This window comes from Chaetura pelagica, unplaced genomic scaffold, assembly GCF_000747805.2.
Source record: "Chaetura pelagica isolate M959 unplaced genomic scaffold, ChaPel_1.0 scaffold360, whole genome shotgun sequence".
NCBI classification, from domain to species: Eukaryota; Metazoa; Chordata; class Aves; order Apodiformes; family Apodidae; genus Chaetura; species Chaetura pelagica.
Genome location: NW_009951950.1, coordinates 1,587,008 through 1,599,921, shown reverse-complemented (window position 1 = coordinate 1,599,921; position 12,914 = coordinate 1,587,008). Strand labels below are relative to the sequence as shown.

General features: G+C 37.2%; 1 protein-coding gene across 5 annotated transcripts in view; it reads right to left on the bottom strand.

Annotated features, from left to right (window-relative positions):
• KDM6A (lysine (K)-specific demethylase 6A) overlaps nucleotides 1–12,914 on the bottom strand; it is a 129,175-nt gene that overhangs the window by 23,746 nt on the left and 92,515 nt on the right. The gene's annotated exons all lie outside the window — the stretch shown is intronic.

Genomic DNA, 12,914 nt, shown 5'->3' with positions numbered 1-12,914 from the left:
CACAGAAGCAAGCAGACTGTACAGAGAAAAAGATCAGATGAACAGAGATACCTCATAAACCTAGCACTTGAAACTGATACTATCCAATGTACACCACAGTTTCCTGTAAGTTACTAAAACCCTGTGTGGAAATTCCAAGAAAGGAAAGGGGCCAAGAAAAGCACAGCTGAGACAGAAAAATGCCCATAATTCAAGTTGCACAGAAAACAGATGGGCATAATAATTTAAGTTGCCTTTAACAAACCAGTTTTGCACTATTCTTCTCCATGAATCAGAATAACTTAATAAACATGCAAGAGAGCTATTAAAGAATAATGCTGCAATTGATAAAAGAGTGCAAAACACAGAGCAATCAGTATGAGAAAAACACCACAGAAGTACTAAAAAGATTTGTTACCAGCACCTGAAATATAGTGGTGTGAGTATCCACTGCCAGCCTCTCCCAACTCTGGAAATACAGAACTATGGCCAGTGCAAGGAAAGTGAAAGACCCTTTTTGACCACAGTAACTGTAAGGAAAAACACACATCTCTGTTTCAAGAGCATATTTTTTTGTGAGAGGATTTCATACTGGTAACAGATTACATGCTTGAGAAAAAACAAGACTGATTTAGACCACTGGATGCCCAAACAGTCACCTACAACTCCATGATGGAGGAATGAAGACAAGGACAAGGTTTATTCATTTATACTGACTTTCCAGACGGAACTGGCTTTTCATAGACTATGCAGGCAGAAGAACATCCTTCATTCCTGCAGAGTGGGAAGAGAAGGCAAGAAGAGCAGCTGTCAGCCAGCCTCAGGAAGGTGAAGACAGAGGAACACACTGATGTGCAGTATTGTCCTAAGCCAAAGCTGCAGCTCTCAGCCCACAGTAATTTGTTTGGTAGGTAAAAGAAGCAACAATCATGCACCTGCTTTATTCTGAGGATCAAACTCAAACTGCCATGCTTATGACACCAAGCACTACGGATTAAGCAGGAGCCTGGATTTCATGTAATTAAGGAATAGCTTGAATATTTAATCACCAGACTCATTAAAACACTCCTTTTCCCCCCGATTATACTGCTTTCTAGGATACAACCCCACACCTTCTAAAAGCAGTTTACATCCCTCAGCCCTTGAAAACAACTTCCCCTCTGGCTGTACCAGAACACACAGTTAACCAGAAGCAGCCCGTCACACAGTTTGCATCACAACAGTCACCTGTCCACTTAATTGTATAGCACCCCCCCTTCCCTAGTCTATGCTTTTAGCAAATACTAATACAAATAATTTAACATTATCTAGGGACTTCTTCACAAATAGAAACTGATGGCTTAGCCCAAGACGATGCCTTCATTTATCTACCACACTTCTTCACTTGAGTTTACTATTTTCACTGCATTAACAACCCAGTTGCTTGCTAGGCAGTTGGGACATCCCTGCCCCATGGGAAGATGGACTCCAGCTGCTCTGACCTTAAAGACTCCCCTGTCAGAGCCCTGCATCACTATCAAAAACTAAATAAACAAAGACCAAAAATTGATCCCAATTGATCCATGTATCACTGAAACATTCACAGTCACACGAAACTTATCAGTTGGTTGCTATACACATCTTAGGTACTGTATTGACTTTATCACACCCTAATTGGCTAAAAATAGAGACCACACAAATTTAAAGCCAACTGTGTTACACAGCCATATTAATCTTAACTTTTTTTTATTATACAAACTCTCAACCGCATAAAAAATACCAGAGTTAACATGATAAAAATTACTTTTTGAGAACCAGGACTCATTATCATAAATAACTATCCTTCACACTTATTAATCATCTCAATAATTTTAGCATTTTGCTTCAGCCTAAGGACAGACTGAAAATTATGTTTATTTCTCAGAAAGTACTTCCACAGTGCTTTTCACGTCCTCTGGAACTTTCTCTGTTTTCCAAGAACTATATAAAAAACAGTATGAAAGAAAACCCATAATTCTCTGGCCTGCTCTTTCAGAGATCATGGATATGTTATCCAGACCTCTGATTTAAGAATGCCAAATTTAACTACTGTTTAACCTTCTCCTCGATCACTGAAAACTGAGTGTGTTATTGTACATCCTATAATGTGAACATCATATCTGCCTTTTTCCCAAGCACAGAACAAAAATATTTACTGAACTCTTTTTCCTCTATTGAACATTCTAATAGCTCTGTGCTGTCATTAAGCATTAGTGGGTTTGTGTTTCTTCTTTTTCATTCTTGGCCATAGTCACCCCTTTCCAAACTTCATTTCAGATTTTTCTAGAATTCTCAGCTTCAGTACTTAAAAAAATATTTGCCCTTTTTGTTCTTCATTGGGAAATTGTATTTTTGAAGACAATGAAAAGCTGCTAAACAATTTCCAGTTGTCTGTGCATTTGGATTTTAGGTACATTTCACAGGCCAAAACGGAGCAAGTTAAAATTATTTGCACCTAAGCAGTTATTTAAGTTGTGACATCATTCTATTTAAGTGATTATCTGAGGATTAGCTGCATGACAATTAACAAGGTTCTAATGCTCAAGAGATTATAGTTATGCTGAACAACAAAATTATTACTCTCTCTTCCCCCCCCAAAAAATCTCATTTATCATGAATGTAAGGAACAGTGGATTTACGTGGTGCTCTATCAAATCTAGCAGCATAAATTAATCTACAAAGACAAATGAACGAAATATTTTTAAAGTGCTGAAGCACTGGGATGTGCACAGTATTTACATGACCCACTCCTAACTCAAAACAGAAAACCCCTGCCTTTCTTAAAAATTAGTGGATACAATACTTTTCACGCTGCAAGTTATTACAAAAACAGAGCAAAATGACTGTAACCAACCATCACCTTGGGAAGGTGAAAAACACACCACAAAAACCTAACTCATGCTCTCTGAGGGTCACCCCCCACAAAGCTCCCTCTATAGCCAGAGATGAGCTCTTGAAGAGGAACATAAAGAAGTTAAGTCAGGCTTACATTATGCTAAATGCAAGTAATGCCACATAATTATACAATCTGATTCTCATACAATTCTCTTCCTCAGCCTTTCACAACCAGGTACTAGTTGGCAATGCTCCCAGAGATCTTTTGAAACCTACAGAAAATCCTACAATAGAATTATGGATTTTCTCATTATGCAAATGTATTTCTAATAATTTCTGAATTCTGTTCTAGTTTTGACCTCAATAGTATAGATTAGCAGTGAATTTCATGGGTTAATTATGTTATGTAAAAAGTAATGTACCTTTTTTTCTCAATGACTTTTTACATCTTTCCTTTCTGTTTCATTTGCTAATCACCTTGTTCTTAGGCTACAAGACAAAGAGAATGACACTAATCACTTCTGTAATAAAAGCATTATAATAAGTGGTACCAAACTTCTTCATACGCTCGCCTTCTCCCTAACTATAAACTGTTTACTCCCGGATAATACTGCTTCTTACCAGTAGATTTCTGTATTTGCCTTTTGAAACAAAACAGAATGTCTTACTCTAAGCAGGGTTTAGCTTGTGAAACCACAATATTTCAAATTTCATTCTTAAGGTTTTCACTATGGTGAAGCTGACTTGCCAGAAGTGGTGTGCCTTTAGAGCAGTTAAAAATTCTGCCTTCAAGCCAAAAAAAGTCCTTTGCTTACAGACAAAGAAATGTCCCAATAAAAGAAGAATTGCTTGCTGTTTTTACGAACAAAACACAAACCTAATCCAGCTCCTTTGCAAAGTACTTTCCCCTCAAACATATTTAGGCTCTTTGCCTCTATACTGCAGGGTTCCCATACCAGTGATTCACTAATTGACTTCAAAAAGCAGGTTTAATTGCCAGGGAGCAACACCTTCATAATGATCAGCCCAAGTTTGCTTCTGCCTCCGACTTCAGCACAGAGCCCACTGAGCAATGGGATGCCTGTCCACTTCAGCCTCTGCCTTGTTATTCCCACTCCTCCTCATGAAGCTTATTTCCTATGCTTGTGTACATGCTGGCCACTGATCAGACCCTCTTCAAGACCATTTTCTGTTTGCCATCCTATACTTTTATCATTTTACAAAGTCCTTTGAGAGGCAGTTAATCCATTCTGGTCTCCTGTCACTTGTTCTTCTCAAAAGAGCTGCTCTCTGCTTTTCCTCTTTGCATACAAACCAAAAAGGACTATAAAAAATCATGTTAAGCCTTTTACTACATTACCTTCAAACCTACATCTCTCATTTGCCTTTCCCAAATAAGCCAAATTGGTAAATCTTTCAAGTTCAGAAATGCCTCAGAGTTTTCAAACTAGTCCTTCCATATGTCAACATAAAAATTACAACAGTAACTTTCAACTGACACAAAGTTGCCCAGTTACTCAGCTGTGCTGTTCAGAATTGTTTGAAGACCTCTTGCACAGACTTCTCTAGGCCATTATCAAACAGAAATTTTGTTTGGAGCTTTGCCTGTTCTTTCAAGGCAATGAACAAACTTAAATAATGATAAAAAACCCCAACAAAAAAACAACAAACCCAAACCTGGCCTATTTCTTATTTCTTTCATGAGAAACAAAACAAGTCAACTGAACAACTTCTCAACACTCCTTAAAGAAAGATTTAAGAAAAGGCAAGTTATAGATTCTCAACTGAGATGAATACTGGATTTTTAACATCTCTCCTCTGGGATATCACTAACATGCACAAGTTGGAAGACAGAGCTAGAAAACAGTTGGTTCACTTCAGCAGAACTAAACGGCTGAGGTGCTAAATCTCAAGTCTTGTGATAATGTTTCACTAATTCTCCTTTCAGTAGGATTGTTCACAGGGAAAAGACACCTAACGAGTACAGAAAAGAGTGTTTGGTAACAGTCTTTTTAAGGAGACTACATACAGAACTAGACAAAGCAGCATATTCTTCTTTTTTTTTTTTTACCCAAATACCAACAATCAGCTTTTCTAATGACAATCTCAGAGCAGTTATTCCACGTATATTGACTTATTTTAATCATAAGGTTTTTACTTATGCTCAAAATTACTCCAGGTTGGTTTTTTGTGTGTGTGTGTTCTGTTTTGTTTTGTTGTTTTTTTTAAAATAACATCTTCTCCACAGGGGATTTCCCCTGGGAATCTAAGAAAGGATAATTAACTTAATGGTACACTTGTTTATCTGTTATTCTGCTCAGAGGCTTAAATAAATTTAGTTTACTATCTAGACAGTTTACTCTTTCAAATATTATAATTTAGTTGTTTTACAACCACTTTAAAATTTACAGTTGCTATCAGTTTTATTGGTAGGGAAGACTAACCAAATTACACACTTCCCAGAGTCACCTCCTCAGTTCTCTTTCATCCGTGCACTCCAACAACAGTTTAACAAGATGAACATACTGGTTACCCTCCTGTTCTCCAGAACTACATCTTAATGAGCTTTGCATATTTTAGTCAATAGCTCAGCTACTGCATTTCTGATTTCCTTGTAGTTTTTAATTTTCACTGTCTAGCCCTTCAAGGGAAGCTCCCTGTAGCTCCCCTATCAATTGCTACACCAGCACCTTCTTTTTGACCCCTTCTCAGCATCCTAAAGAACCTCACTTCACCGCATGCATAAAACAGGGATCTTTTAAGTATTTCCTTAATGCCCTCATCGAGCAAGGTGGATATAAAGAAACTTTTCAACCTCTTCTATGATCTTACCCTATTTAAGCACTCATTTTAGATTCTGGCAAAACAAAACATTTACCAAGTCTGTTCCTACAGACCAGACAATTTATTCAGATAAAAAATTATATAAAAAAAAATAATCACATAGTGTTTTCTATTTGGCAGGTGTCCTGCATTGTATAATACAAAGTATCTCCTTTAACGGCTTCACTTGAGCAGCATTTATTAAGACACTTGTTTATGTAAACCAAAATTACAGTCTCTCAGTATTTATTTTTTGCATGACTACTGCCATTCTTATTGTAATACAAGATTTCTGAATCCCTTTTCTAATAATTGTTTCTACCTTAAAAAATTCAAACTTCCATATGTCTGGTGTTCCTTTCTTTTTAAGCAACAAGCAAAATCCTAGCCAACATTAACAAACAAGTCAGTTTTTGATGGTTAGTATTACTGTGTTGTTTTCCAGATAAAATCCCTCCTGTGAGATGAGGAAATTCATTATACTGCAGTTCACTATCCTGTAAGCAGGTGAATTATAGTTGTGTCGTGAATCTACTTGTGTATTACTTAATCCCAAACTGCTAATAATTTCAGGTCTTTTGTGCTCTAAGCAAAATAAACCTGTAGGATCTACAATATTTAAAAAATGGCTTCTCTGAGATAAGATTTTTAAAAATTTGTAAGCATCTGAAAAAAAGACTGTTTAACAAACAGAATTCTGAGGAATTTCAATGTGATTTACAAGTAACATAAACACTCTGGTTTTAACAAAAGCATAGAGTAAACAGCCAAATGCACAATAATGAGCAGGAAAATAGAAAAGAGAGCTCCAGCTACAAAAAAGCAACTTACGACCACCTATTGCTACCTGCCAAAGTGTCTTTTTTCCCTAGAGAATATCACCAGGACAATAGGGCAACAGAGTGTATCAAGTAAGTATTGTCAGACAGCAAAAAGAACATGCCAGAAGATTACAGATTATAATTATTCACACTAGAGATGACACCAGAATGTCTTTCTGAATGTATCAGACAAAGGTAACACACTTCTCTCCCTCTACATAAAGTTTATTTTAGCAGAGGTGTTTTGGTTTTTGTTTGTTCGTTTTTTATGAAAAAACCCAAACAAGCCAACAAACCAAAACAAGTAATTATTTCCAGGTTTTCTATTGTGGATAGCTTTTCTGCAATTTTTATGGCAATTCTAAAAATCACCATTTTTTATCACAAATTCACTTTTGTACCTTAAGGGACCACTTATGGAGACAGCACCCAAAGTATTAAGTACTATGAGAAGTTATTTAATTTCTTTGGTTTTACATTACATTAACCGTGTTAAAATAAAGGTTAATGTGCAGTATTGAAGTTCATAGCATTTGATAATCAGTATATAAACATCCTCTGTTCCACTAGGTATAAAAGTTGACTAATTTTACAAATAAGCAGGGCTTTCAGCAGCAGTAGATCAGTCAGTATTCTTCCCTCTAGACATTTTTCAATTACACACACAGTATCTATGACAGGGATGTTCTCCCCAGAGCTCTGCTCCCAAGCCATCACACGTATCCACGCACACCTTCAAACTCTACACATTTTAAAACAAAGCAAGGGCTAATCAATTAGTTAGCACATGGCTGGGATAGCCTTGTCCTCAACTTTATGCATGTAAGCTGTAAGGCATATAAGGAGGGTAGGAAAAAAACCCCAGTAATACATTATATAGTAGTTATGTTATATAGATAAATTATTTCTATTGTTATGAAAAAAACATGTAGACAGGACCCTTCCCTAACAGGTAACCAGCCCTAGCACAAGTGAGGGATAGTAGTAATGAACACAACAGAATTTTCACATATGGAAAATTGTCTCTCTGGCTGCCTTTGCACTTTAGGCTTACACAAAAAATGTTGCAATTGTTACCTGTTGCCAGTCCCACAATATCTCACATTCTCTTGTTATTATTAGAAAACATAGGCAGATACTTTCTGGCAAGCATAGTTTGATTAGGAGAGGTCCTGTCTCTAAATTTTTAAAACTAGTCCCAGTTCAGACTGAAGTGTTTATTGACATTCAAATTGCTTCGTCCCCCTCCAAAATAAAATAGTATCTCCTCCACTTTACCCATCTTCCTTTATTATCCAGCTTCTAAGTCCTCTGCCTTGCTGAATTAAGGAGCAGACAGGCTGAAGAGGGATCTCTGAATCTCTCCTCAATAACAAAGAAAGTAAAAGGTACATCTAACACTTTTTGAGTTATCTGCTTACAACATAGCACACTAATGACATAGTTTCCACTTACCTCCCTTGAAAAATGATAATTACACGAGTCTGTGCAAAAATAAGGACTACATGAACCCAAGTGAAACACTGCAGATATGTGATCACTACATTTGAAAGTACTTATTTAAGGGACAATACTTCATAATTAGGGCCCCCAAATACTGTTAGAAACATTTATGTACAATTTAAAGCAGATTTTGGTATCATCCCAGTAAGTTAAAGAAAGAAAAATGGCAATATCTGGCCAAGCAAAAAGGAAACTTGATATGCAGGTCGTGGCAAAGATCTATAGGTTCTATCCATGCTTAAAACTTGGCCTTTCTGCACTAAATTCACAAATTCTAGTTGGAGCCTGTCAATAGACTTCGGCAGGTAGGTTTTCTCTGCCTTTCCTTGGACAAAGTGCAGGCAGGAACTCAGCAGCCAGTACCCAGCAGTGCTCAGCCATACCTGTGGCCTGCTGAAAAGCCTGTTGTGGACACAGCAGGCTGTACCAGAAATGCACCCAGGGCAGTGCTTGGGTATCAGCTCTTCAGCTCCCAGCACAGGAGGAGCAGCCTTGCACTTGCAGCTTACAGCTGCTTAGTAATGCCCCTGCACTGACACTTCTGTGTCACTCAATAAAGTTTTAAAAGTTTTGTTGGCTATAGTGAAGCCACATTTTTTTAAAGTAGAATAAAGATAGAAAAATACCCTTATTATCCTTCTTTTATTTTAGAAATTAAGAATCACTGGGAATACTACCTCTATCATTGAGCACAAAAGAATTGTATTAAAAGCTCCTCTAGGGTTTTTGTAGAAGTGCTCAGCGTTTTGCTTCTGAATACAACCTGCACATCTCACCCCTGAAGAGCTTGGTAAACAGGGCACTAGAATAATCAAAATGCAACATTTGACTTGCCATTACTCTCCCAAGAAAGCTGCATGCAAATTTCTGCTACGTGAATTTTGAAGACACAGATCAGCTAAACTTCAAGAATGAAATATAAGCCTGTAACCATTTCTTTTACACACATTTGTGAAGTACCCCTCCTAACACCAAGCCTTGAAGTTGTATTTATATTTCTTCAAGCTAGAACACAGACATGGTCAGAATTAAAAAAAGCTATTAAACCTCTTCATTTTTATGACTATAATAAACAGAAATTTCACTTGAAAATGAACATTACGAGACCTAATATTTGAAAGATGACAAAATAAGTTCCCTATAGGGAAATCTAGGAAATCTATCTTTTTAAGAGGTACCTGTATCAGTCATCAAGTCTCAGTACATTAGAAACTAGTAACTCTCAATCACAGTAACAGATAAAGCCTTTTTGCATTTAACTAATTTACACGGGTGCATTGAAAGAAGGATATAAACATGTTTTTATCACTTTTTTTACATCAAAAAGGGTAATGCTTAAAAGCGCCACATTTGCTGTATAATCCCAAATAAAATATTTTGGAGTAAAGTGTATTGAGATGGTAAAAATAACGAGAATACCGACACAGGAAAAATACAGATAACACTTCAGCTAAAAGAACTGCAAACACAGTTAAATACAGAAAATAGCAGTTAGAGTACAAACCAAAACATTCAGTAACCGTGTCCTCACAATGAAAAGGACCTCTGTGACCTTTCAAGTCATCTTACATAACTTTTTTCCACAAATGGCAACAACTCTTAGAATGTGGATAGAGAAATGATTGTGCTCTAAATGGTCATTTCAATTTGTCAACACATTTGGGTTCCAAATAAAATTATTTCAAGTAAAAAGGTAAATCTCTCCAAAGACTACCTAGAAAATCTAGGGATTTTGAGACAGCCTACATAGGGAAGGCTGTGAACAGTAAGCATGAATTCACAAAGCTAGCTACAATCAGACAGGCACCCTGTTAGCATATGTAAAGTGTGAGCTCAAATGACTTTTGAAGGGCAACTAATTATTTTTGAAAAAAAATTGTCTAAACTGTGTCTAGTGGAGTTTGCTCCACTTTCAATGGAATAAACTGTCTTATTTTAAATGTATATTAAGACTGATTAGATGGTGCATCCATACCAGTTACATCCAGTAAACATAGAACTTAAAGATCACCAGCTTTTCCATGTAGATCAAGTTTCAGCATCAAACAACATAAAGCTGTCTATTGCTGAGGAGAGGTGACTGAGTGTCTCAAACTTGTCTATGTAACTAACACATCATACTTCTGCCTGCCAGCATATTCATATTCCATAAGCACTTCAAAATACCCATATACTCCAAGCTTCATAAAGGAATCTTTACCCTGCTAATTGGAGACTAAATTGGAAGTCTTGCTGCCAGCTTTAATGAAAAATTAAGCCAGCCACTGAAATACTTTACTGTTTTCATCACAGGTATTTTAAGTGTTGGCACTTGTCCATGAAGAACTTCTACAATACTTTAAGATGCCTAAGGATCTCACTCTCATGATAAAAAAATTTGTTCAGTGATGACACAATACAGTGCAGTAAGAGCAACACTACATGCAGAGCTTTGCTATTGTGCAGGATGTCTGAAGACAGAGCTTGTAAGTGGTGCTGAGGGGAGGAAACTCAGAAGGTTGCAGTATAATCACTAAGTCTTGGGAAAAAATTTACTACTGTGGCAAAATACATCTTTCCTCGATGCAAAGGAGTCTATGAAATTAGCCTTTTTATTGCTAGAGCCTATATCTAAGGAAAGAGTTGGATTTTAAAGAGACTCTGAGACTATGCTTGCTTGATAAAACCATCAAATCTCAGTATTCTGACTTCTGGAGGTTTCTGTCCTCTGACAACGACACCAGTGTCACAACAATAATCCAAGCTATGCAACCCTCGAAGACACATTTCCATTTCATTTCCTTTGGAAACATGGGCAGTTTACCTGCCATTTTTGAGGATTTAACAAAACTGAGAGAAGAAACAGATAGCAAAGAAGCATCCAAAAATGTCAAGGCTTGGAGCCTTGCTACACTGCTTATTAGTAAGACAGACTTAGGAACCAATAGAAGTGTTAAGAGAATGCATTTAAGTTGACTGGATATAAAAGGAGCCTGATTATTCTAGTGTTAACATGCCTGTCAAGAAGATGGGACTTAGAGATGAGGGCTGGCAGATTTACCTGCAGCAGTTCAAGGTATTATTGCTCTCATTCCACCATCCACCTCTGCCAGAGGCCATGGGCTATTGCACAGGTGGCTGAATTTGTTGCATTTCTAGACCACTGTATCACTGCATCTGTATCACTGTGGCTTTCCATGTAACATCTTTGCCAGAAGTCACTGCTAAGAAGTATCATCTGAAACTTCTATAAACCAGCCTTCCACACTCTGTGCCATCCTGTATTATTAGAAGTGAACACATGAGGAAAAATTCCACACAATTTGCACAATTACACTGCAATCTTGCCAGGTTTCCTACTGGCTGGCCTCACTTCTTGCTTTAATCCATAATGCATCTGATCTAAAATGAGTCAAGCTCATTGACTAAAGACAAAAAATTGACAGTAACATACCTGCTAATGAACTGGAATATACGATGGACACATACTTACACCTCTGAGGAGTCTAAACTACCCACACTGTAATGTGACAGACTTACATCTAGCTGAAATACTGCATTTTTTAAAGCACAGTCCATCATATGAACAGCTCCTGTATTTGAGCTGGTACTGAAACCACACTATCAAAAGAACTATCTCTGGTACAGAAGGAAGGACAAGCTGATACACCAGATGGTTGTGTGACCACTCAGAGGAACACCAACAGGCAGGAGAAATGGGCCAACAGGAATCTCATGAATTTCAGTGAAGGGAAAAGCCAAGTCTTGCACCAGGGGAAGAATAACCTCATGCATTGGTACAGAACAAAACAAACATTTTATCTTTAGGGGTAACCAAACAGTGGAACAGATTGTTCAGGCAAGCTGCAGAGTCTCCATCCTTGGAAGTACTCAAAAACTGGCTGGATGCAGTCCTGAGCAACTTGCTCCAGTTGGCCCTGCTGTGAGCTGGGAGGTTGTATTAGATGATCTCCAAAGGCACGTAAAAGAAAAAAGAATCCAAACAACTGAATTTTCTTTTCTAGGAGCTATATCAAAGCTCCTTATAGAAATTAAACCCATAACCCTATGAAAAGGATACATGTTTTAAAGCAATAAGCCTCTCATTTACTGGTATCAGGTCCCTATTTCAGAATTTTCTCTTCTATAAAAAATAATTATATAAATGCTATAAATAAAAAATTATTGATGTCACCATCAGATGCAGTGGTCAAAAACTTCACAGATTAAAATAGACTTTTTGACTACATTCTCTATAGTAACTAGAGTTTCATAAAACAAATCTAAAGATTTGAAAAGAAAGTAAGCAGGGTACAAACACATGCTCTAAAATATTCAATACTTCATGACCTTTGAAAGTCTGACTTTACTTATTCTTTCAGAAGCCTGATCTGTTGTGCTTCTTTTAACTAAAAAATCACTTATTAAAGAGAGAAACCTACTCCCACCATCTGGTTACCTGTACAGTAGGTTCAAACTATCTGAAACAAGACATGACTCCAAAATTTTTTCACTCCTTTTTCCCTTCACTGAAACTATGTTTCCCACAGAAATCAGTGTAGACAAGCATCTGAAATAGAAGCAGATCTTGAAAAAGTATTACAGGTAGGAGGAAAGAAACAAACAAATGGAGAAGGAGACATGAACAGCCAGAAGGCACATGGCTTGATATAGGGTCTAGGGTGATGCAGAAAACAGATACAGATAACAGAGCAAGAAGAGACTGGGAACCACAGAATCACACAAAATCTAGCATGGAGGAAAGGGAGTTATTTGGACCAGCCTGCCAAGAGAATATGAGGGTGGGCTGCAAGTGCATCACACCTTCCTGATATGTCTACACATTTCCCATTGATTGTCCAGGGGAAACTAGCAATCTCTCTCATCCTCAGCAGCAGACAACTTCACTTGAAAAAAGCCTTGGTTTATGTCAGGGTGGTACTAAACAACCAGCTA